Here is a 23,911-nt window from a genome sequence, read left to right as displayed (position 1 = left end):
GGGGTGTCTGTTACATTTCATTAACAACTGCCCTATAGCAATTCAGCCGGGACAAGGTGCTTGGCACCAAAATCACTTAACTGAGTGAACTTCATTTCTTAGACTGAAAATATTATTATTGTTAAGATGTGTGTGTGTTTTCTCAGTATCTCATTCTCCATATATGCCAATCCTCTGGGAAAATTGGCTTTAAAAGTCACAAAAGAATGGGTTCATGGTGACTAGAATCTGTAAAATTGATTAACCAAGGTTAAAAGCAGCCAACTCAGGTTATTTTTGGAATTGCCTCTGCAGCAGAACCAGATTTCCCCAGGGAGTGCGGGGACGGTGGCAATGCCCTGCCGAGGCTCTGTGTGCTGAGAGGGACGGGGTCCTGCTGTGGAGGAGGGAGGAAGGATAGAAAGCTGGATGCTCCAGGGTGGCTGTACCCCGGGGCTGGAAGGCAAAGGGGCGGCTGACCAGGGCTTCCAGTCCTTTGGTTGTGCAGGGGGCTTAAGGAGGCTGTCCCCCCACTTCCCGAAAGGCAGGCTGAGGTTCAGATGCAGTGTTTCATTTCTGCTTCCAGAGGAACATTTTGTTGAGGGCCCAAGAGCTCACTTTCAGCTTTCACTTTCCCAGCTGGCTTGCCAGTCCGGAAATGGTGCTTCCCTCCAAATCCCACCCTAAAGGAGGCGGCCTTCTCGAGGGGCTCCGTGAAGCCCTTTGTTCAGGGCCGCCCTGCCTGTGCAGCTCCTCTCCACCTGGCGGAAATCAGGCATGCACCTGCTGGTGGTTTTGTTTATAAAACCTAAAATGAAACGGGGCGACATGGGGATCAGACATGGGCCAGCCTAGAAGCCCAAGGGACAGAGAAGGATGTCGGTGTGCCCTGTTCTTCCCTGGGGAGGGGGTGCCTCTGGCTGCTGTGGAGTCGGCGCAGGTCCCAATCGGACGCCGGCTCTGGTTCTGTTCAACCACTGTCCTGAGCGTGCAGGGGTGCACGGCCCCTTGCCGCAGAGCCAGGGAAGACGAAGGCCGGCTTTTCCGCAGCGACGGGGGAAGGACTCCTTTGGTCTCCCCTTTGCACCAGGAAACCCAAAAGCTTTCTAGTGCCGCTCCCGGCTCTCCTGAATGTCTAGGTGCACCGGCGGGGCCACAGCAAGCAATGGCGACGCAACGACTCACCACCTCAGTCATTCCATTCTTTTGTTTTCTCGCCAAGTTCTCGACTCAGAGCATAACCGAAGACCTCATCCGTCCACCGCTGGTGGGTTCCGGGAATTGGAGGTCACTGTAGAGCTGGTGCCGTGGGGAGGGACCAGGAGAGGGGGACAGGGACCAGGAGCGGGGAAGAGAGAGAGGGAGAGGCGAGACGTCTACACCACAACCAGCACTGCCTTCGTGCTCACCTGTGGCCCAGATGGCGACTCTAGGCCCATCTCCCCTTCGCCACCCTAGGCGTATGCTCTTGGCCGCCCGGGGTGCCCCCGACCCTTGTGGGACATTAGTGTCAGGCTGCTGATGGGCTGACTTGGCCGGAATCAAATGCAGATGAGCTCGATGCCCACAGGTGCTGTCTGGCATGACCAGGTACAGTGAGAGCACGTAGACAGCAAGTCAGTCTGCACTGCTGGATCCACGTCCCTTTTATAAAAACATGTTCACGTGGATCGATATAAAAGAAACAGTCATTTGTGAAATATGCTTTTGCAAACCATATTTAATTTTTAAATTAACATATTTTGGGTTGTTTTTTCAAATCTCCTGAGAGCACTATTTATTTTTGTTTTCAGATTTGATGGTCTCCTCTGCATTTCTTGATGTATGTTTTAAAGGAAACAGTGACCACCAATGTTCTCTCTCTCTTTATTTTTAAGGTCTATCATTTTAGTCTTGACCGAGACAAAAAAGCAATGCTTTTCCGCATTTTTCTCCAGTGGGATAGATTCTGCAGTATGTTATGGGGTTGAGAAAGGAAATATTTTCTTGCACAGTATTGGCTAGAAAATAATACAAATAAAATAAAGTTAATTTAGTAGCAACTTAGAGTCATTCCTCTTGTTGGAAGAATTTCCAACAAATTGGAATCTTGCTTTTAATTATGCATAGATTTTTTTAAAAAGCACTTTATATTGTGCTTCCTGTTTTCCTTTTTACTGGGGATACTATAACTAAAGTTTACACCTCAGGTGCATACGGTTTTTCTTCTCTTTCTCTCTGGTTGTTTTTGTTTATGAGTGGGCCAATGGCACAGACCATGAGAATTTGATTTTCCTGAATATGAAGCTGTTGCTGGTTTGCTCCTTTTTCTCTCTTTGTCTGCTCAAGTTTTACAGACTTTAAAGGAACTCTGTTGTTTGTGAGGAACAGGCAGTCCTATCTGTGCTTCTGAGCTGTATCAATTAGGTACCCCTGGACTCCAGTTGCTTTAGAAGCCACATCATATTGCACATTAGCTGGTTTGGGTTTAAAGAACATTAAAAAATATATATACCATATCTTGTAGGTATCCAGCCTTTATTATTGTATTGCATGGTTTAGCATGTAACTCCTGTTTATGGTGAAAGAGTAAAGTCTTTTCCTCTATGATCAGGAACAAAGCAGGGATGCCCACTGTCACTGCTTTTATTCAACATTGTACTGTAAGTTCCTGCTGGAGCAATTAGGCAAGAAAAGTTATCCAAATTGAAAAGGAAGAAGTAAAACTTTTCTTGCAGATTCTGTATACAGAAAATCCTGAAAAATCCATAACAGTGTTCCTAGAGCTAATAAATGCATTCAGCAAAGGGGCAGGTTACAAGTTCAACACTCCAAAATCAATAGTGTTTTTATATACAAGCAATGAACAAGCAGAAGAAGAAGCCAAGAAAAATTCCATTTACTATGGCAACTAAAAGAATCAAATATCTAGGAATAACTCTAACCAGGGATATAAAGGACTTGTATACAGAAAACTATAAAAAATTATTAGAGGCAACTAAAAACAACCTAAATAAATGGAAGGACATTCCAGCTTCACGGATTGGAAGATGATATGTCTTGAAGATGTCAATCCTACCTAAAGCAATGTATAGATTCAGTGCAACCCCAATAAAAATTCCAATAAGCTTCTTTGCAGAAGTGGAAAAGCCAATCATCAAATTTACATAAAAGGGTAAGGGGCCCTGAATACTTAAAGCAATCTTGAAAAAGGAGAATGAAGTTGGAGGAGTCACACTTCCCAAGCTTAAAACTTATTACAAAGCCACAATAATCAAAATAGAATGGTACTTGTGAAAGGACTAACATATAGACCAATAGAATCTAACTGAGAGCTCAGAAATCAAACCTCACAATTATGGCCAACTGATATTTGACAAGGGGGCAAATACCACTCAATTGGGAAAGTACAGTCTCTTCAATAAATGATGCCGAGGAAACTGGATCTCCATTTGCAAAAAAGGGAAGGAGACCCCTACCTCACACCATATATAAAAATCAACCTAAAATGCATCAAATACCTAGGTATAACAGCTAGAACTATCAAAAAACTACTAGAAGAAAACATAAGGAAGCATCTTCAGGACTTAGGTGTTAGGCAATGGTTTCTTATATTTTATACCTAAAGCTAAAAGAAAAAATGTATAAATGTAAGCTCATCAAAATTATAAACTTTTGCACCTCAAAGGACTTTGTCATTAAAGTAAAACAACAACCTAAACAATGTTGAGAAAATATTTGGAATCCACATGTCTGATAAAGGTTTAATATACAGAATATATTAAAAACTCCTTCAACCTAACAACAAAAAGACAAGCAACACAATTAAAAAATTGTCAAAAGACTTAAATAAACATCTCTCCAAAGAAGATAAACAAATGGACAGAAAGCACATGAAAATATGGTCAACATCATTAGCCATCAGGGAAAAGCAAATCAAAACCACAATGTAACTACAATTTCCTACCCATTAGAAAGGCTGCTATTTTTTTTTTTTTAAGTAAAATAACAAGTTTGTAGCAAATGCAGAGAAACAGGGGCACTCATTCATTGCCGATGGCAATGTAAAATGTTGCAGCTGGTGTGAAAGACAGTTTGGCAGTGCCTCAGAAAGCTAAACATAGGACTGCCATAGGACCCAGCAATCCCAGTACTCAGTATATACCCCAAGGAGTTGAAAGCAGGGACTCGAACAGATATTTGTACAATTGATGTTCATAGCAGCATTACTAGCAGTTGCCAAAAGAAGGACGCAACCCTTGTGTCCATCAACTAATGAGTGGCTAAATAAATGTGGTGCACATATTCAAAGGAATATTACTCAGACATAAACAGGAATGAAGTCCTGATACATGTGACAACATGGATGAACCTTGAAGACGTCTTGTTGAATGAAATAAGCCAGACACAAAGGGACAAATATTGTTTGATCTCAGTGATTTGAAGCACTTAGAATAAGCAAACTCATCTATAATATGGGTTACCAAGGAAAGAGGTGGGGATAGGGAATGGGAAGTTAAGGTTTAAAATGTTCAGGGTTCTATGTGAAATGATGGAAATGTTTTGGTAATGTTTGGTGGTGATGTTAGCATAAAATTGTGAACACAATTAACAGCACTGAAATAGATATCTGAATGTGATTAAAAGGGGAAATGGGTAGCAGACTTGGCTCAGTGGTTAGGGCGTCCGTCTACCACATGGGAGGTCCGCGGTTCAAACCCCAGGCCTCCTTGACCTGTGTGGAGCTGGCCCATGCGCAGTGCTGATGCGTGCAAGGAGTGCCGTGCCACGCAGGGGTGTCTCCCACGTAGGGAAGCCCCACGCGCAAGGAGTGCGCCCTGTAAGGAGAGCTGCCCAGCACGAAAGAAAGTGCAGCCTGCCCAGGAATGGTGCCGCACACACGGAGAGCTGACACAGCAAGATGACGCAACAAAAAGAAGCACAGATTCCCATGCCGCTGACAACGACAGAAGCGGACAAAGAAGACGCAGCAAATAGACACAGAGAACAGACAACCGGGGTGGGGGGGAGAGGGGAGAGAAATAAATAAATAAATCTTTAAAAAAGAGGGGGGAAAACGTTAGGTTGTATATACAGTAACAGAATAAAAATGTTTTAAAAATCCATAGAACCACACTACACAGTGAGCCCTAAGTTAAACCATGGAATTTAATTAATAGTACAATTATCAAAATGTGTTTTTACCAATTGTAACAAACATTGCAAGGTGGTGGGGCAGGGTGGGAATCCTGTATTTTATGCACAATTTTCTGTAAACCCACAACTTCTCTAATAAAGAAAGAAAAGATTTATTTGTGCAAATGAGATCAAAATACTTTTTAAAATATATTTTTAATTTATTTTTTAAAGATACAAAGATAACATAAAATGTTACATAAAAAATATAGGGGATTCCCATATGCCCCACTTCCCACACCTCCCACTTTTCACACATTAACAACTTCTTTCATTAGTGTGGTACATTCGTTGCAATTGATGAACACATTTTGGAGCATTTCCACACAGCGTGGATTATAGTCTACATTGCAGTTTACACTCTCTCCCACTCAGTTCCGTGGGTTATGGCAGGACACGTTTTAAGGCACGCAGCATTTCTGAGGGGCAGAGGAGCTGCTCCTTGGACGTGATGAAGTCTGAGTTAACTGTGGATACTGCTGGGGCTAGAGCCTCGAGTTCCAGATGTGGCTAGTGCCTGCGCGAGAGCAGGGTCGGTGGGAGCATCTGGCTTCTGCTTCCCTTGAGTTCTGGATATTGAGGCCTTGTTCTCTTCTCTTGAAGAGATTAAGCTAGATTAAGGATATAAAGCTAGATTAAGGATATAAAAAGTGATCAGAATATGGGGAGAGGTGACTTGGTGGAAAGATTCCTTTTGAGAAACCTGTTGCCGTATCAAGCGCCCACCCACCCGGGCGAGATCCCTTTTTTCCCAGCTGAACAGATTCTGTGCTCCTACAGCCTGGGCCCTCCTGCTGCTCAGGGCTCTCCACAAAGAAGAGAACACGGGGAGCTTGTCCTGCGAGAGGGGAGACCAGCAGTGGATGCCTTGGACTGTCCTCTCCCCAAGAACCAGGGCTGTGAAGAGGGATCAGAGTTACAGAGGCTTTTTGTATTGATACACACAAATTTAAAAAGAAAAAAAATGGTGCAAAAAGATAATCACCGCCCTTGTCTTAAACCATTCTCTTTAAACAACCTGTAAATTCTTTCTTTGCCTCTTTTTTATGCCAATCTTTTAACAACCTTTTCAAACGTTTTGCCAGTTGACAACCAGGGATGTTTTTCTCCAGGAATTGGGAGCCATCTCCTTGAAACGGAAACTTGCCATTTCATTGAACCGAAAATTTTATTGCTTCCACGTGCCCATTACACTTCAGAAAGAATCATCCAATAGACTAGAATAATGGGAGGCTTAGAGCCAAGATTGCAGAGATTGGCAGTGAAGTTACAGTACCTCCGTCTTTAAGGTTGGACTCATTTTAATTACGGTGAACAACAACTAAGATCCAAGCAGGTATCTTTTAAGTTCAGAAAGAAAACAAATGAATGGCAAAATGCACGTACATGTACAACCCAGATGTCAATGGAGACACCGTGGCATGCAAATACTCCAGTTATGCAAGTGTTATAGTACCCGCTCTCTGCCCCCAGTAATCGCAGTCCACGGAAACCCCAAGCTTTCTCCCAAGGCCAGTCCTGGCCTTCACACAGGCCTGGGGCAAGAGTCCCTGCAGCGAGTGTTGGAGTTACAAATCAAGCTAACCAGCAATGAAAGAAAACGTTCTCTCTTCCCACCTCTACAAAGGCGCCTTCCTCATGACCTGCAAGGCCAGGCTTGAATCTAGAACTGAAACACAGGTGACAAATGGCCACCACCCTCAGCCACCCCTCTCCTTTGCGCACCCTCCCCTCAGCCCCTGGCGGCGCTGCGTGGGGCCTGGCTCCCGGGGATGTGGTCCCCGCAGCCCATGCCCCTCTGCACATTCCTTTGTTGTTAGGTGACACTCAGGTCCTCAGATCCCTGGCAGGACTGGCCCCTTGCCCAGTCTAAAGGTGGGGCGGCCTGATGACCACAAGCCCCGGAGAAGGTCCTTCTCCAGGCCCCCTTCACACACCCCGGCCATCCTTACAGCCTGCACACTTATCCAGACATAACGCTCAATATCTCTGAGCAACCCAAACAGATTCATTTACCCCAACAATTTCCCCCGCTGGGCACACAAACCACCAGGTCGTGGTGGAGCCGGCAGCGGGCTGAGGAGTGGCCGCTTCCCACGCACGGCTGCGGAGCTCCGTCCAGAGGACTCGCCGTGTCCAGCTCGTTGGCTCAGGCCTCCTCCTCTTTTCTGCTCCCTTTGCTTTTCCACCTTCCATCCCCAGAGGGAAATGAATTCAGCCTCCAGGGGTGCAGCTTGCACCCTCACCCCAGGAAAACCCCAGGCTGGCTGCTGCCGCTGCCTTCAAGGGGCTGAGGAACGGTGCTCACCTGCGCCCCTGCGTTTCCCAGGGCCGTCTTCCCACGAGGTGAGCGCTTTCCCTGGGCGCCAGGTGGCAGGGGGCACGTGCTTTACTGCCTTATGCCTGAGCCACTTTGCAGATGACAAAGCTCAGGTTCAAAACCTCGAGCTCACATGTACAGCGCACAGCAGCCCGGAGAAAGAGCCGGTCGCTGCCGGCTGGGGAAGGAAGGCAACTCGTCCAAGGCCACGGGTGGTGAGGACGACAGTCCGGGTGGAGAGCTTGCGTACTGCCTGCCCGTGCATCTTAACTGACGCCCCAAACCACGCAGGACGCCCAGACTGCCCACCACGCTGCAGAGGCTGTCTCCCCGTCTCAGACCGGTTTCCCGTCCCCCATTTGCAGGCGAGAAGAGGATTTGCCTGCTTGTCCACTCCCGGCCAATCTCTCAACCCCCCGGGGCACGCCCCCTCACTCCCACGTCGGCAAAGTGTGAGCCAAATGCAGGCTCAGAACTTTGCAAATTTACAAGGACCCCCAGCCTGCTTCCTGGACCCAGCCGCCCCAATCCCAGCACCCCTCCTACTTCTCACCTCCACCTTTCCACGTCTCCTCGAGGAGATAGGATGATTTGTGAGACGCCCCATGCCCTCACCGTGGTATGAGCCTGAACCTAGATGGAAGTGGCCCCTCCTCTTGGCTCTGGCAGCCCCCTATCTGCACTGGATGAGGCTGGCTCACGCCTGCACGTATTGCGTGTGAGTCCACGAGAGCGTGGTGGCTCCGCAGGCAGACTGCTCATCTCCTCTTTACCCACTTTTCCCTCATTTCTTTTAGGAACAGAATCCCCAAAGGTTTTAGCCTGGTACACAGCTGCTCAGCGGGAGGCAACGTTTCTCAGCCTCCTTTACTACCAGTTCCTAAGATTCATTTTTGGCAGTGGAATGGCAGGGGGAATGGCATGTCCAACTTTCAGGACTGCTCCTACGGCACACCTACTGCGTGCCTCTGTTCTCTTTCCACTGCACGTGAACTAGAGCAGGGCTCGGCAACTTTTCTGAGAAAGGGAAGATGGGTAATATCTCTGGCTTTACGGCCACGTGGTCTCTGTCATGATGACTCAATTCTGCCGCTAGAACACGAAAGTGGCCCAGACCATGGGAAAATGAATGAGTGGTGCTGTATTCCAGACAAACCTTATTTGTGTTCACGGGAATGCGAATTTCATGTAATTTTCATGTCCCATGACATAGATTCATCTGCTGAGCTTTTCTCCCACACTTGCAAATGTAAAAACTGTTTGATAGGTCCTGACCATATAAAATCAGGTGGTGGGAAGCAGATGTGGCTCAACTGACAGAGCGTCCGTCTACCACATGGAGGGTCTAGGGTCTGATCCCCAGGGCCTCCTGACCCGTGTGGTAAGCTGGCCCATGTGCAGTGCTGCTAGGTGCAAGGAGTGCCGTGCCACACAGGGGTGCCCCCGCATAGGGTGCACCACGTACGAAGAGCATGCCCCGTAAGGAGAGCCGCCATGTGTGAAAAAAGCACAACAAAAAAGAGATGCTGTTTCCCAGGGCTGCTGGATGATGCAAGCGGACACAGAAGAACATATAGTGAATGGACACAGAGAGCAGACAATGGGGGGAAGGGGAGAGAAAGAAATCTTTAAAAACAAAAACAAAAAACAACAACAACAACAAAACAGGTGGTGAGACAGGTTTGGCCCTGGGAACTGTAGTTTGCTGATGGCTGACCCACAGCATAACGTGGTCCCACAGAACCATTTTTGACCTTACGGGATATCTAAAGGATAAACACAGAAGCAAAACCTTATATTAACCAGCCATCTCTGACCTGTCATAGGAGAACCAAACTTCCATTTTGCTTGAACCTCTCCACTTTGGGCCATCTTTGTTACTGCAGCAGCAGCTTAACCTATACACTAATCATGCATCCTAGGGGGCATAACACATTTCTGACATGGGGAATGGAACAAAAGTCAATGTTTGTGTTTAAACTGACACTATGGCATTAGTCAAGCTTTGCACCGCATTTCTCATTCCACTAGTACTTGTATGAAGCAGTTTCTGAGGCCCTTACTGTTTTGACTTGATTTCAAATCCATCATAGTATGAATTATTCTCCTTAAACACAGCATCCTTTAAAATTATTTTTATATGTTTTAGTTTGCCAAACAGCTGCTGATGCAAAGAACCAGAAGTGGGTTGACTTTTATAAAGGGAATTTATTTGGGGCCATATGCAATTCTTGGTAGTTCCCAAAACACCCCAAGGCTAGATTTTGATAAGTCACAAGGCAGAGTACATTTTCAAAAAAAATGAAATGCATATTTTTTCTGATTATAAGATTTAAAAATAAGGAAAAGCATAAGCAATAAAATTTAGATCATCTATAATACTGCACATATATATGCACATATAATCACAATTGTCATCTTGCATGTTTCCTGATTTTTAAAAAATTTAACCTGTCAGTATGAGTATTCATGCATTATTAAAACCTCACCCTAAAACATATTTTTAAATGAGAGAAGTTGTGTGTTTACAGAACAATCCTGCATAAAGTACAGAATCCCCATATACCACCCTATTACTAACATTGCATTAGTGTGGTACATTTGTTACACAAAGCACATTTTTGTCATTGTACTATTAACAATAGTCCACATAATTTTAACAACAGTGAAATATTGTCCACTGTGCTTGCCCATTCATTGTACTAGCCAGCCTTTAATGTGGTTCCAACTTATTGTCACGGAAAGTCATATTTGCAGGCACTTCTGCTTGCAAAATCATTTTTCTATACTTTTTGTATTTCCTCCAATTCTAGAAATGGCATCACTGATCACAGCTGATAATCTTTATTTTAAAGCTCTTTGTACATACTGCCAAATTGTTTTCCGTGAAGGATAGGACAAATTACGTCACCAATACTGATGGAGGAGTCTCCACCTGCTCCCACTCACCGCTAGTGAATAGCAACACTTCTGTGTGTGTGTTTGCTCTTAGCCAAGAATGCATAGAAGAGGAAAATACTAAAAGCTCTTCAAAGCTGAATCTGTTTTATGCTTTGCAGTTATATTCTCAACTCTAAATAATATGCTTATACTTCTTTTCCATATTGTACCACATTTATACAATATCTATTGACATTGATGACATCAATATGAAAGATAAGGGTTTAGCTCACTGAAAAGTCCACGCCTCCCTGCTCCTTGCTTGGAGCTCCTAATGTTTGATAGGAATACCATGTTGTAGTCTTCTGCTAGTTGCCTGCTTTCCATCCATTAACTTCAGCCAGTATCTCATTTGCCTCCAGGAGATGTGAGACTCCTCCCTCCCTTAGCTCAGTCCCCTGCCTCAGCCCCTGGCCTCATGTCTCGATTAAGCTCTGCTATCTCTTGGCTTTCACCATGTCAAGGTTGATACCATCGCGGTTTTTTCTGTAATCACAACCGAGTGCTCCCTGCATCATCTCTAAGTTGATTATGGAATTTAAAAATGAGTAAGCAAGGGCTTGTAGGTCAACATGGCAAACCAGCTCTACTCTGTGTTCCAATGATGTGGGGAGAAAGACCTGGCAGGCTGCAGCCTCCTGTTGACCAGCTAAAGAACGAGAAGGCAGCAGAGCAGGGGGTCGGCCGGGCTCTGGCCAGGAACGAGCAGCGGGGCAGGGCTGGCATCCCCCTGGGAGTGCACTGGGCACGACAGGCCTGGGCCAGCACCCCTGGTGGAGCCAGGTTGTGTGTATGTGGGGGGGGGGGGCTGTAGGGCAGGGGACTGGGTCATCTACTGCCAGTGGGTTGCTGGCACCAGAAACTCTGGGCCTTGGGAGAGCAGACAGGCTCTGGCTTGAGACCAGAGTCACAAGATGCTACCAGAGAGGTGGAGGCAGCAAGGGCAGGTGCTTGCAGGAGAGAGACACAGAGTGGGAGGGAGCGAGAGACAAGCCCCTCCCGCTCCAAAGGAGCCTGCGCACCCCAATCCCAAAATACGTGCAGAGCCTGGTGCTTACAAACCTGACTCGCAAACGTTGACCCAACGCCACAGAATGGGCTGGAGAATTCTTTGAAATAATGAGGTTGAGGATGGTCGGTGGTCAAAGGAGCTCTCTTTTCTCATACTCCATCAATTGTGCAAAACCAGGCCCCCTTATAATTGGCTTTGTATTTTCTTTCCAGTACACAGCATTTTAGTACAACTTGGTGTTGTGCCTGGAGCTTTTCTCTTCCGTCCTGAAGATTAATGAGCCATCTCCATAGCGCTACACTCACTCTCACAAGGAACTCTGCTTTCCTCACTGACTGCCATCCCCAGACCCTGGTGCTCACCCTCCCGTGTCCACACAGTCGCCAGGATGCTGGGTCGCCTCCCTGACTTGGTGGCAATCAGGGAAACCAAGATTCCTGGATTCCTTGCCTTCCTCCGTTGGAGTTCTCTTCTTTTGCTGAAGCACATTTTCAAGTACCTTCCTAAGAAAGGGTCCAAAAATGACCCATTTTAAATTTTATTTTATTGTGATAATACATATTATATATATAAAGCAAAATAACCCATCTTAACCATTTTAAATGTACAATTCAACAGTAGTAATTATATCCACAGTGCTGGACAACCATCACAGTCACACATGACCAAAACGTTTGCATGACCCCAAGCAGAAACTCTACCCAGTAAGCATTAACTTTTATCACCACCCCTGGCCCCTGCTAACCTCTTGTTTACATTCTGTCTCTACAAGTTTGCTTATTCTAGGTATTTCATAAAAAAGGAATCACACAATATTTGTCCTTGTGTCTGACTTTCCATGCTGCATCATGTTTCCAAGGTTCATCCATGTTGTCACATGTATCAGAACTTCATTCTTTCCCTCCCTTTTAATGCTGAATAATGTTCCATTGTATGTATATATCTCATTTTGTTTAACTATTCTTTGGTTGATGGACTCTTGGGTTGCTTCCCCTTTTTGGCAATTCTGAATAATGTTGCTATGAACATTGATGTACAGGTATCTCTTTGAGTGACTACATTTTTGAAACTTCTGAAAATGCTTCAGTGGGTCCTCATACTTGATTAATTGTTTGACGGGGTATAGATTTTTAGGTTGAATCTAATACCCACGTACATTCTAAGGCCAGCTTGGTTCTTGTTCCTTTGCGGGTGATTTGATTTTTTCTATGGAAGCTTCTAGAATCTTCTTTTTAATCTGTGATATTCTCATAGTCCATTAATAAAAAGTCTGAATATGTGGTTTTATTTTCAATCCTTTTGGTGGTCATCAACAAGCTGAAGAAGTTTAATGGTCTATAAAACTGAAGACTCCCTAAAACTTTTCTCTCATATTTTCTATTTTGTCTTTCTGTATCAGGTTTTATTGACAGAGTTGATTTCATTTCTAAAATGTCTTTCTTGTTCTTGGATGTTCCTTTTTCATAACATCCTATTTTTATCTGCCTATTATGCCTTCTTAAATACCTCCAAAGCACAAACTTTTAAAGAGCTTTTCTAGTATCGGAATGATTAATTCTTCCGGGTCTGCTTTGCTGTTGGGTTACCTCCTCTTCAGCCTTCAGGTCGTGGATTCTCCTCTGGTGTTTCCTCTCCTGGGTTTCCTCTGTGTGGCAGCTGACAGGACCTCTTTGAGGGGGCTGTGTCCTGGGGCCGTGGGGGGCAGTCCACAGCCACATTCCACTGAGGGTCCTGAGAAGCCTTCTCTTGACTGCTCTTGGCTCTGGTCTCCTTCCCTTGACTGCGCTGGTCCTCGCAAGCCCCTCCACAAGTTTCTGCCTCTTTAAAATCACCACACGTGTGTGGACACCTCTTGTTTCTTCTTTGCTCTTCTGGGTTGTTCTGTCTTGTGCTTCTATATGGCCATCTCAGTTGGGCTCCAAGGGGGAGAAGAGAAAATGCAGTATCAACTTTTAAAATCTTTGCTAAAATTATAGGTAAAAAGGGCATCTCTTCATGGTTTTATTTTACACTGCTTACTAGTGAGATTCAATTTTTATCATGTACTTAATAGTCATTTATATTTATCTTAGGTGACTAGTTCTGTGACAACTTATTTGGGTCCTTTTCTTAACAATTTGTATGAACTTTTTGTATAAAAACAACAACATGATCACCTCCGTCATGATACTTGCTGCAAATGTTTTCCAAAGCACAATTTAAGAGCAAGGGATTCCTCTTTTTCTTCTAAGGAGAGTAAAACCCATAGACTCTAATGTATTCATAAAACTCACTGATTTATTTGTATTTTAACTAGGATCACAATGCTACTCAGATACTACCTTGAATTTAACCCAAACTATTTCAGCATACTATTTTGATAGTCGCACTCCACCTTTTTCTGATTCAGCTGAACAGTAGAGAAACCAGATTAAACGTGGGTAGTCTGGATTGCCCAGAGAGGATACCATGTGCTTTGTTTAATTACTTGTGTACTTAACAACTTGGTCTATTTGTGTTTACAAGAATCAGGTGGTGGCAATCTGGTTCATTAAAAGCCACTGGATAGAGTTCCATATAATTGCACACAAGCTAATTACATAAATCAGCCATTTGTGTTCCAAATTGAGCTTCAAAAGCTGCTCTAACTCCCTCAATTGTTCCCACAGGCAAATAGAATTATGCCCAGAAAGTCAGACTGCCTAAAATATTCAATAGATTGCCATATCATTAGGGTCTGGCTTTCTGCCAAGAGAGCCTACCCCTGAGAATCGATGTCTTCTTCTGTTAAGGCAGACAGGAGACTATTGTTTCCTGCCATGCTTGATGGGTAGATTCAATGAGATGGACTTGGAATGTTTAGTGTGACTTGGCATGCAGTGGCCGCACTTATATGCCCAAATATTTTATACAGTCTCTCCGGAAGTGATGATATGAGTGACACCAGAGTGTTATCATGATCCTGTTTGGTGTAAACCCTAGGACATGGCTAGCTATGGCAGTTCACTCACTGAGGATGACCAAGCCATGGCATTTGGGGCCATGAGTTCCTCGATGTAATGCTTGACATGAATACGTGTTTATGATCAATGACCATGAGAGCTATGATGACTTTGAAATAGAATTCCCCAGTCTTCCCTAAAACAGCTCCAGGCTTGGCCACAGAAGAAGATAACCTGGGAGATGTTACAGACTTCCTGCCCTCTGCTACCATCCCTCACATTCCAGTTCCATGAATTTCTAATTGACAACAACTTCTAACTCTACATCTCCAGCCCTGCTCTATATCTCAAGCCCTAATTGCCTGCTCAGTATCCTCATTAGGATGTTGGGTGGGAATCTCAAATTCATATGACCCAAAGAAAAATTTCCTTTAATTCCAAGCCTCCCCCCACATGTCTACTTGTGTTCTCCATCCCAATTTGCAGCATCCCATTCACGATTTCCTGACGGTAAATATTTAGGAATCATTTTTGAGTCTTCTCTTTTCCATACTACATATCCATAATCCATCAGCAAATCCTATCAGGTTTACCTAGAAAATCTATCATAAAAGCTTCATTTCTTACCATTTTCAAAGCTGCTTCCATAGTCCAAGATATTTCATCTCTTGCATAGTCTAAATCAATGCCACCTTACTGTTTCCACTCTTGTACCATCATAATCCATGTTAAAAAAAAATGACAGTAAAAAACATAGTCAACAGCAGATGGGACTTCAAGGGAATAGATTGTGAATGCTATAGCCAGGAAGGGAATAGGGACCAGGGAAAGAAAATATACCACTAGAGGAAGGAAAGAAACACACGTGAAAGCCATGGCACTAAGACAGGCCAACTGAAAGACTGAGACTGAAGAAAATTCTAGAATGCTCCCCTCCTCTCTCCTCTACCTTCTTTTCACCTCACCACCACACCAAGGCAGCCACAGTATAACAGTGGATTAGAGTTGAAAGAGCTGCAAGGAACAGACTGCCTCTGAGTGGAAGTATACAGGAAAATGCCAAAACTAGTGGCAGGGAAAAAATAAGGACACTGAAGGTATTCGAAGGTTCTGTATCTATACTGACAATAAATACAAAACACAGACCAACTCCTGGCCAGATTAACATAAATCTCACACTAAAGTAATATTTACCTCAGTTGATATTACACAATACAACATGCCTGGCCTTAAAAAAGTTACAAGACATTTCAAAATCCAATTAAAAAACAATCTGAAGAGACAAAACAATCATCATGATGACACTCATATATGACAAAGATGTTGGGATTATCAGACTGAAGATATAAAATATTTATGATTAATATGATAAGGTCTTATAATGGAAAAATAGATGATATGCAAGAATAAAAAGACTATGCAAGCACAGACTTGGAAATGCTAAGGAATAATCAAAATAAAGTGAAATATATAAACAATGTTATAACAGAAATAAAGAATGTCTTTAGTGGTTCACCAGGAGACATAACATGGTGGAGAAAAGAATTGCTGAACTTCAAAGAGGGTCAAAGGAACTTTCCAAACTGAAATACTATATATATACATATTAGTAACAGTAAAAAAAAAAAAAAACCAAAACATGCGAGAACCATATCAAAAAGCACAATATATGTGTAATTGTAATACAAGCAGGAAAAGAAAGAATGAGGCAGAAAGAATATTTGAAGAAATAATGACTGAGAACATTCCAAAATTAAGGACAGACAAGAAACTACAGATTCAGGAAACTGAAAGAACAGCAGGCAGGATAGAGTGATAAACACAGCTTACCTACAGAAAACAAATGTAACAAAGTAGACAGCGTGTCAGAAAACATGCAAGCAAGAAAGAGTGTTGGCAGGGGGGACAAACACCAACATAGAACTTTATACCAGTGAAAGTATTCTCCAAAAAGGAATGAACACTAAACAATATCTCTGACAAACAAACACTGAAGGAATTCATTGTCACCAGACCCACCATGCAAGAAATGTTGAAAGAAGTTCTTCAGGCAGAAGAAAAGTGATATAGATCGGAAAATGATATCTACACAAAGAAAATAAGATAATACATGAAGGTAAAATACACAAGGGTAAAATAAAATATTAAAATTTTCTTATTCTTAATTGAGCTAAAAGATAATTGGTTGTTTAAAACAATAATTGTCACAAGGTATTGGATGACTACAATTTTTGGATAGGTAAAGCGAATGAGCACAATTTCACAAAGTGCTGCAGGGGAAAATTGGGAATACTCAGTGCCTGTACTATACAAAAAGTGGTAGCTTTATTTGAATGTGGACTTGAATTAGTTTAAATGCATATTGCAACCTGCAGGGCAACAAACAAAAATATGTTTATAGTACGTATGCTCTGCTAAGAAGGAATATCAACTAGAATCATATATAATGCTCATTCGAAACCATGAAAGGCAGCAGAAGAAAGGAAAAAAAGAAAATGAACAAATTAAATAAGTAGAAAAATGTTATAATGATAATAAGTGTGACTCCAGTCCTACAAGTAATTACTTTAAATGTAAATTATCTAAGTGCATTAATTAAAAGGCAGAGATTTGGTGGGTGGAGACATACACAATAACTGAAAGAATATTGAATTCCCATCCTGGGAAGTCCTGCTACATTCTCTAAGTGAGTGGCAAGAATCCTCCAAGTACATGGGTGTGCCTAGCAAAGGAGGACAGACCAATATGCAAGGCTCTTGACATTGATGGTTGTACTTATGAACCTTGTTCTTGTGAAATTGAAACTTAGCTGAGTATTATATATTGCCTAAGTGTTAACTCCTGAAAGCCTCTTTGTTATCAAATGTGGCCCTTCTCTAAGCCAAACTCAGCGTATAAACTCGTTACCTTACCCCTGACATGAGACATGACTCCCAGGAGTAAGCCTCCCTGGAACTGAGGGATTATTTGCAAGCACCAACTAGCAATGCCTTTGGAAAAAGACCTTGACCAAAAGGGGGAAATTAAATACAAATGAGTTTTTATAGTTAAGAGATTTCAAAGTGAGTTGGGAGGTCATTCCAGAGGTTATGCTTATGCACATCTCAGGAGGATCTTATTGACTGCCACAGTAACCAGTGCCTCAGGCAGGGGTGCTCCTGAGGAATCTAGAGATATCTAGACACTATAGGCAGGCAGACATTCTCAGGAATTTGCACCCTGTCAGTGGGCCTTACCTTGGAATATATTAATATGTTCCCCAATGTAACAGAGTTAGACCCATTTATAACTTTCCTACACATGGTTATTCTGCCCCCTTTTATTTGAACCTATAACTAGCACTGTCCTCATTAAATAGATGTCCCAGAGCCTTAAATCTTTGGTCTGTTCATATGCTAGTTAAGCCTTGAATCTCACCAGTGTTGCAACACCTACTCTCTAGTTCATCGGACTTGCCCAGGACAACTAACAAAATGATGATGATGGACATCATCATCCCCCATCCCCCAAAATAGAGAATATCTACAACAGTAAGCAAAACAGTTCCATTCCTTCTGTCCCATGGGATCTAAGCCCCTTCTCAATCAGGAACAGAGTGGGCATCACCATCCTAAAATCTTCAAATTGAGGAATGAACAAACATAAGGGGTAAATGAGATTATGGACTAAAGTAGACTTATTATTCTAGCAATGAAAGATCTTGTAGGTAGTGGTCACCAGAGGTTCTGAGGGGACAGAGTGGAAGAATAGGTGTAATATGGGGCATTTGGAGAACATGGAAGTATTCTGAATGACATTGTGATGATGGATGCAGGCCATTACACATTTTGTTTAAACCTACAAAATTGTGCAGTGCAAACTGTAAACCATATGTAAACTATTGGCCATGGTTGGTAGCAATGCTTCAATATGTGGCCTTTAATTGTAACAAATGTACCAAACCAATGAAAGATGTTGTTAATGGGAGAAAATGTGGGAGGGGGAAGAGGTGGGATATATGGGAATCCCCTATATTTTCGATGTATCATTTATGGAATCTAAAGTATCTTTAAAAATAAATAAATACGTAAATAAAATAATGAAATTATTAAAGCAGAGATTGGCAGAGTGGATTGGAAAACAAGATTCAACAGTATGCTGTCTACAAGCAACACACTTTAACGTAAAGAGTCAGACAGGTGAAAAGAAGGAATGATGCGGCAGCGGATTTGGCCCAGTGGTTAGGGCATCCGTCTACCACATGGGAGGTCCGCAGTTCAAACCCTGGGCCTCCTTGACCCGTGTGCAGCTGGCCCCCGCGCAGTGCTGATGCGCACAAAGAGTGCCCTGCCATGCAGGGGTGTCCCCTGTGTAGGGGAGCCCCACACGCAAGGAGTGCGCCCCGTAAGGAGAGTCGCCCAGTGCGAAAGAAAGTGCAGCCTGCCCAGGAATGGTGCCTCACACATGGAGAGCTGACACAACAAGATGACACAACAAAAAGAAACACAGATTCCCGGTGCTGCTGACAACAGAGCGGACAAAGAAGACGCAGCAAATAGACACAGAGAACAGACAACCGGGGGTGGGGGGGGAGAAATAAATAAATAAATCTTAAAAAAAAAGAAGGAATGATGCAGTTTGAGAGTATTTTATGAATCCCCAAAAGAGAAAGATTACATTTGTAAACTTATCTATTCCTCTGGGTATGGTACTCTTTGATGGCATTACATTCAGCGGAGGGGCCTTTGATTAGATTACCTGGTAAGATCACTTTAGGGCTTTTGATTGGACTATGTCATTGGGGCCCCCTTGCTGGGTCTGATATAAACAGAAACGTAGAAAGAAACAGACACAGGGAAAGGGGGCCAGCATACTTGATTCTTCAGCATGAGAGAGAGGACACAGGAAAACAGAAGCCCCATAGAGGTTCAAAGAGGCTGGTCCCACAGGTGCTCAAGAGGAGACGGTGAACCTGGAGGGAAGGCAGACCCCAGCAGAGATCATCAGCCACCTTGCTTTGCGCATGGCTGGACAACAGAATCTACAGTAGCTGACTCTGGTGAGAAAGCACCACTTATGGTGCCCTGATTTGGACTTTTCACTGCCTTGGAACTATAAGTTCTTACCCCAAACAAATCCCCTTTATTAAAGTACTTTGTGTCATTAGGCCTTTGACAAACTAAAATAGGCATGGAAGAAGATATTCCGTATGACTAAGACTAATCAAAAAAAGCTAGAGTAGTTCAATTAATGTCAGACAAAGTAGACTTCAGCATAAGAATGCATATCAGGGACCAAGAGTGACATTACATAATGATAAAAGGGTTGAGTCTCCAAAAAGACAACTGTGCTAAATGCGTATGCACCTAACAATAGACTATAAAAATACATGAGGCAAAAACTTACAGAACTGAAAGGAGGAAAAATACACAAATCATGATTACAGCTGGAGACATAAACATTCTTGTCAGTAACTGACAGATACAGCAGGCAGAAAATCAGAAAGAAGAAAGTTGACCTCAACAGCACTATCAATCAACCTGATCTAGTTGAAATTTATAGAAAACACATACAATAGCAATGTACATGTTCTCCTCAAGCTCACATAGGTTTACAAAGACAAAACGTAATCTGAGCCATAAAATATACCTTATCCATTTTAAAAGGACAGAGATCATACAAAATATGCTGTCAGACCAGAATGGAATTAAACTAGAAATAAATAACAGAATAATAGGTGAAAAATTCCCAAATAGTTTGAGATTAAAGAACACACTTCTAAATTACCCCTGGGTCAAAGAAGAGTCTCAAAAGAAATGTGAAAATATTCTGAACTAACTAAAAAGAAACATACAATTTATTAAAATTTGTGAGATGCAACTAAAACAGTGCTTACAAGAAACCTTTTAGTATGCTACATGCTTACATGAAAAAAGAAGAAAAGTCTCAAATCAATAATCTACACTCCTACCTCAGGAACATAGAAAAGGAATAGCAAATAAACCCCAAGAAAGCAGAAGGAAAGAAAAAAAAGAGAGCAGAAATCAATGAAGTGCAACACAAAACAGTGGAGAAAGCAAAATCTGGTTCTTTGAAGAGATCAATAAAATTGACAAATGATAACCAACAATAAAAGAGAGAAGACACAAATAACCAGGATCAGAAATGGAGGGAAAGAGATGTGGCTCAACCAGTTGGGTTCCCGTCTACCATATGGGAGGCCCTGGGTTTGCTTCTCAGGGCCTCCTTGTGAAGGCAGGCTGGCCCGCCCACGGAGAGCTGATGGCTCATCACAGCAAGATGATGCAATAAAGGGAGACAAGCGGACACAGAAGAACACAGCGAATGGACACAGAGAACAGACAGCAAGCAAATGGCAAGTGGGGGGAGATAAATAATAAAACAAATCTTTAAAAAAAAAAGAAATGAAGGGAAGTCATCAGGACTGGTCCCCTAGATAGTAAAAGGATGATAAGGGGAAAATATTAGAAACTCCTTACCCTCAAACTTGATAGCTGATTCAAATGGATTAATTCCTTGAAATGCAAAATTGGTAAAACTTATTCAGGAAGGATTAGATAACCTGAATATTCCTGTATCTACTCAAACAGTTGAACTGGCAGTTAAAACTTTCCATAAAAGAAAGCATTAGGCCTAGGTGGTTGCTTTGGTGAATTTAACCAAACATTTGAAGAAAAAATAATACCTAATCTCCACGATCTCATCCAGAAAACAGAAGAAAATGGAAGGCTTCTCAACTCATTTTATGAGGCCTACAGTACTCTAATATTAAAACCAAATAAAGACATTGTAAGAAAAGAAAACTTCAGGACAATATCTCTCATTAACATAGATACAAAATCGCTAACAAATAGCAAATAAATAACATGTCATGGAATTCATTATGGGATTGCTAGGTTGGTTCAACATTCATCAATCAAGCAATACAGACTAAAGAAGAAACCATATAATCATAGGAATCATGCAGAAAAAGCACTTAACAATATACAACAACCATTCATGATATAAAACTTGTAAAAAAAACTAAGAATAGAAGGATTTTTTTACCCTAAAAAAGGAAAAATATGAAATACCTACAGGTAATGCCATATATAATGGGAAGCAAATGAATATGTTCCACCTACAATTGGGAGAAAGGTAAGGCTGTCCTTTTTCCTAACTCCTATTCAACACTGTACTGAATATCTTGTCCTAATAAGACAATAAAAAGTTAAAAATATATATATATATATATATATACATACATGTTACAAAGGAAGAAACAAAGCTGAAATAAATTGTATTACAATTGACATTGTCTATGTAGAAAATCCCCCCAAAATAAAAACAACAATAAAAACACATCTTGAATTTATGAGCATAGTAAGCTCACAAGTTACAAGGTCAATATTGCTTTCCTATAGCCATCAATGGATAACTGAAATTTGAAATAAACCAAACAAATAAACATTTTTAAAAGCATCAAAATTGAAGTACTTAGGTATAAAACTAACAAAATATGTTCAATGTGTATGTGGAAATTCACAACACACTGGTGAATGAAATCAAAGGTTATCTAAATAAATGGAGAGAGATTCCTTATTCTTGGATTGAAAGACCCTGAAATATCAGGCCTGCTTTTATCCCTAGCTGACAGGTGAGGGCTCAGAGTCAGAGAGAATTTAAGTAACTTGTCCTAGTGCCATGGCAAGAAGGGCTCTGAGGCCAGAGTCGCGCCTCTATCTGCCTGCTCTCCAGGTGACACCCTGCAACCCCTGGGCCAGCTGAGTTAGCGAGGAGAGGAAACCAGGGGAGGGTCCCATGCCTCTTACACATCAGCTTCTCAGAATTGTTACAGAGGGAAAATAGAATTTCTGTCATCCAGCCCCAACAGTCTTAGGTTGACATCGATCACCGTCCATGGCAGCCTCCTATTTCCTGGGCTCAGTAATTTCAGAAGGAGGCTCTGCAGCTACTGAGGTGCCCACAGACACCTGCCAGGGAGGCACGTCCTTTGCTGGAAGAGCCAGTGTTTGTTTAGCAGCATGTTTAGAGATTTTACAAGTATTCATGTTTCTTTTCACAAATTGTAGCAGTTTGATATAGTTTATGAATTCCGAAAATAGATATTGCATTATATTTGTAAACTGGCCTGTATCTGGGTGTGATTAAATTATGATTAGGACTTTAATTGGGCCACATCAGTAGGGTATTGAGTCCCCAAACTCTTGGTGGGTAGGGACTCACAGAGAAAACTCTGCAGCAGAGGAGTTACTTGGAGTTTTGATGTCTGAGTTTTGATGCAGGAGTTTTGAGCTGGAGCCCCAGGAAGTAAGCACACAGAGGAACATGGTCCTGAGGAAAGAGAGAAGGCCCTGGGAAGACAAACAAGTCGTTTGCCTGACAGTCTACAGCTGGCCGTGTGGAGATAATAGAAGAGCTGAGCCCAGAGGGAAGCAAGACTTGAGAAGTGAGGAACCCAGGAAGCCTGAACCCTGGCAGACGTCGGTAGCCATCTTGCCCCAACACAAGGCAAAACTTTGGTGCAGAAAGTAACTTATGCTTTATGGCTTGGTAACTGTAAGCTTCTACCCCAATAAATACCCTTTATAAAAGCCAACCAATTTCTCTTATTTTGCATCAGCACCCCTTTGGCTGACAAACACAACTGCATCACTGGTCCCTGTATGTCTGCTGGAGGATGGGAAGACAGCTCCTAATTATATGTTATAAAACCAGCATTTTCCTTATAACAGTGTGCACTGCTCTCACAAAAAGAATTAGGGAGTTTGTTTATTCTGCTTGATGTACCAAAACATTCCCATGACATTCAGCAAATGGATGTAAGAAAACACACATATTGACCCACAGGCTGCATTTATCGAACATCACAATATTTGTGTTCTAAAGCATGACTTGGCATATATTCTCTGTGACTGCATCTCCAAACACACCCTTTACACGCCTTCATCCAGGTTTCTCTCTCTTTTTATTTTTATAATTCAGCATCACATCAATTTAAGATTTTGAAAACCGAATGCAGTATGTTCTCAAGTACATTTAAAACATTTGCTTCAGCACATTTGCTGACAGGTCCCCTTTGAGCCTGGATATGCTTTTACAGTAGAGTGTCTGCTTGCAGACCTCTGTTTTCCGACCCATCAGCTCGTCAGCTTCAAGCCCAGCTACCCTTGTGGAGGCAAGAACACAGAGGCTGCCAGTATTTGAGAGTACAGCCCACCCTCATTTGGCAGGGCAGGGTCCGTTGTCACCGGGTGCTCAGCCCAGGGCGCCTGCTACCAAAGGAACCGGCTCTGGGCTCAGTGGCACTGGGGACACATGGTCACGCAGCTGCCACGAGGCTGGCTCGACAGGGTTGGCTGTGCACTGCGGCGCAGCAGCAGCTGTGGCTCAGGTCATCCGAGTCTATGTCCTGCCCAGCAGTGTGTCCTTTTCAAGTTGCCACCCCGCTCTGGGTCTCAATTTCCCCTTCTGTTAAACAGTGGAACTCGTTTATATGGAAGTGTGGCAGGCAGAGGGCCCTGGCTGGTGCATTGTGGGTGTTGGGCATCTTCTGGTGGTGGA

This window comes from Dasypus novemcinctus, chromosome 5, assembly GCF_030445035.2.
Source record: "Dasypus novemcinctus isolate mDasNov1 chromosome 5, mDasNov1.1.hap2, whole genome shotgun sequence".
Classification (NCBI taxonomy): Eukaryota; Metazoa; Chordata; class Mammalia; order Cingulata; family Dasypodidae; genus Dasypus; species Dasypus novemcinctus.
This window is presented reverse-complemented; position numbering follows the sequence as displayed.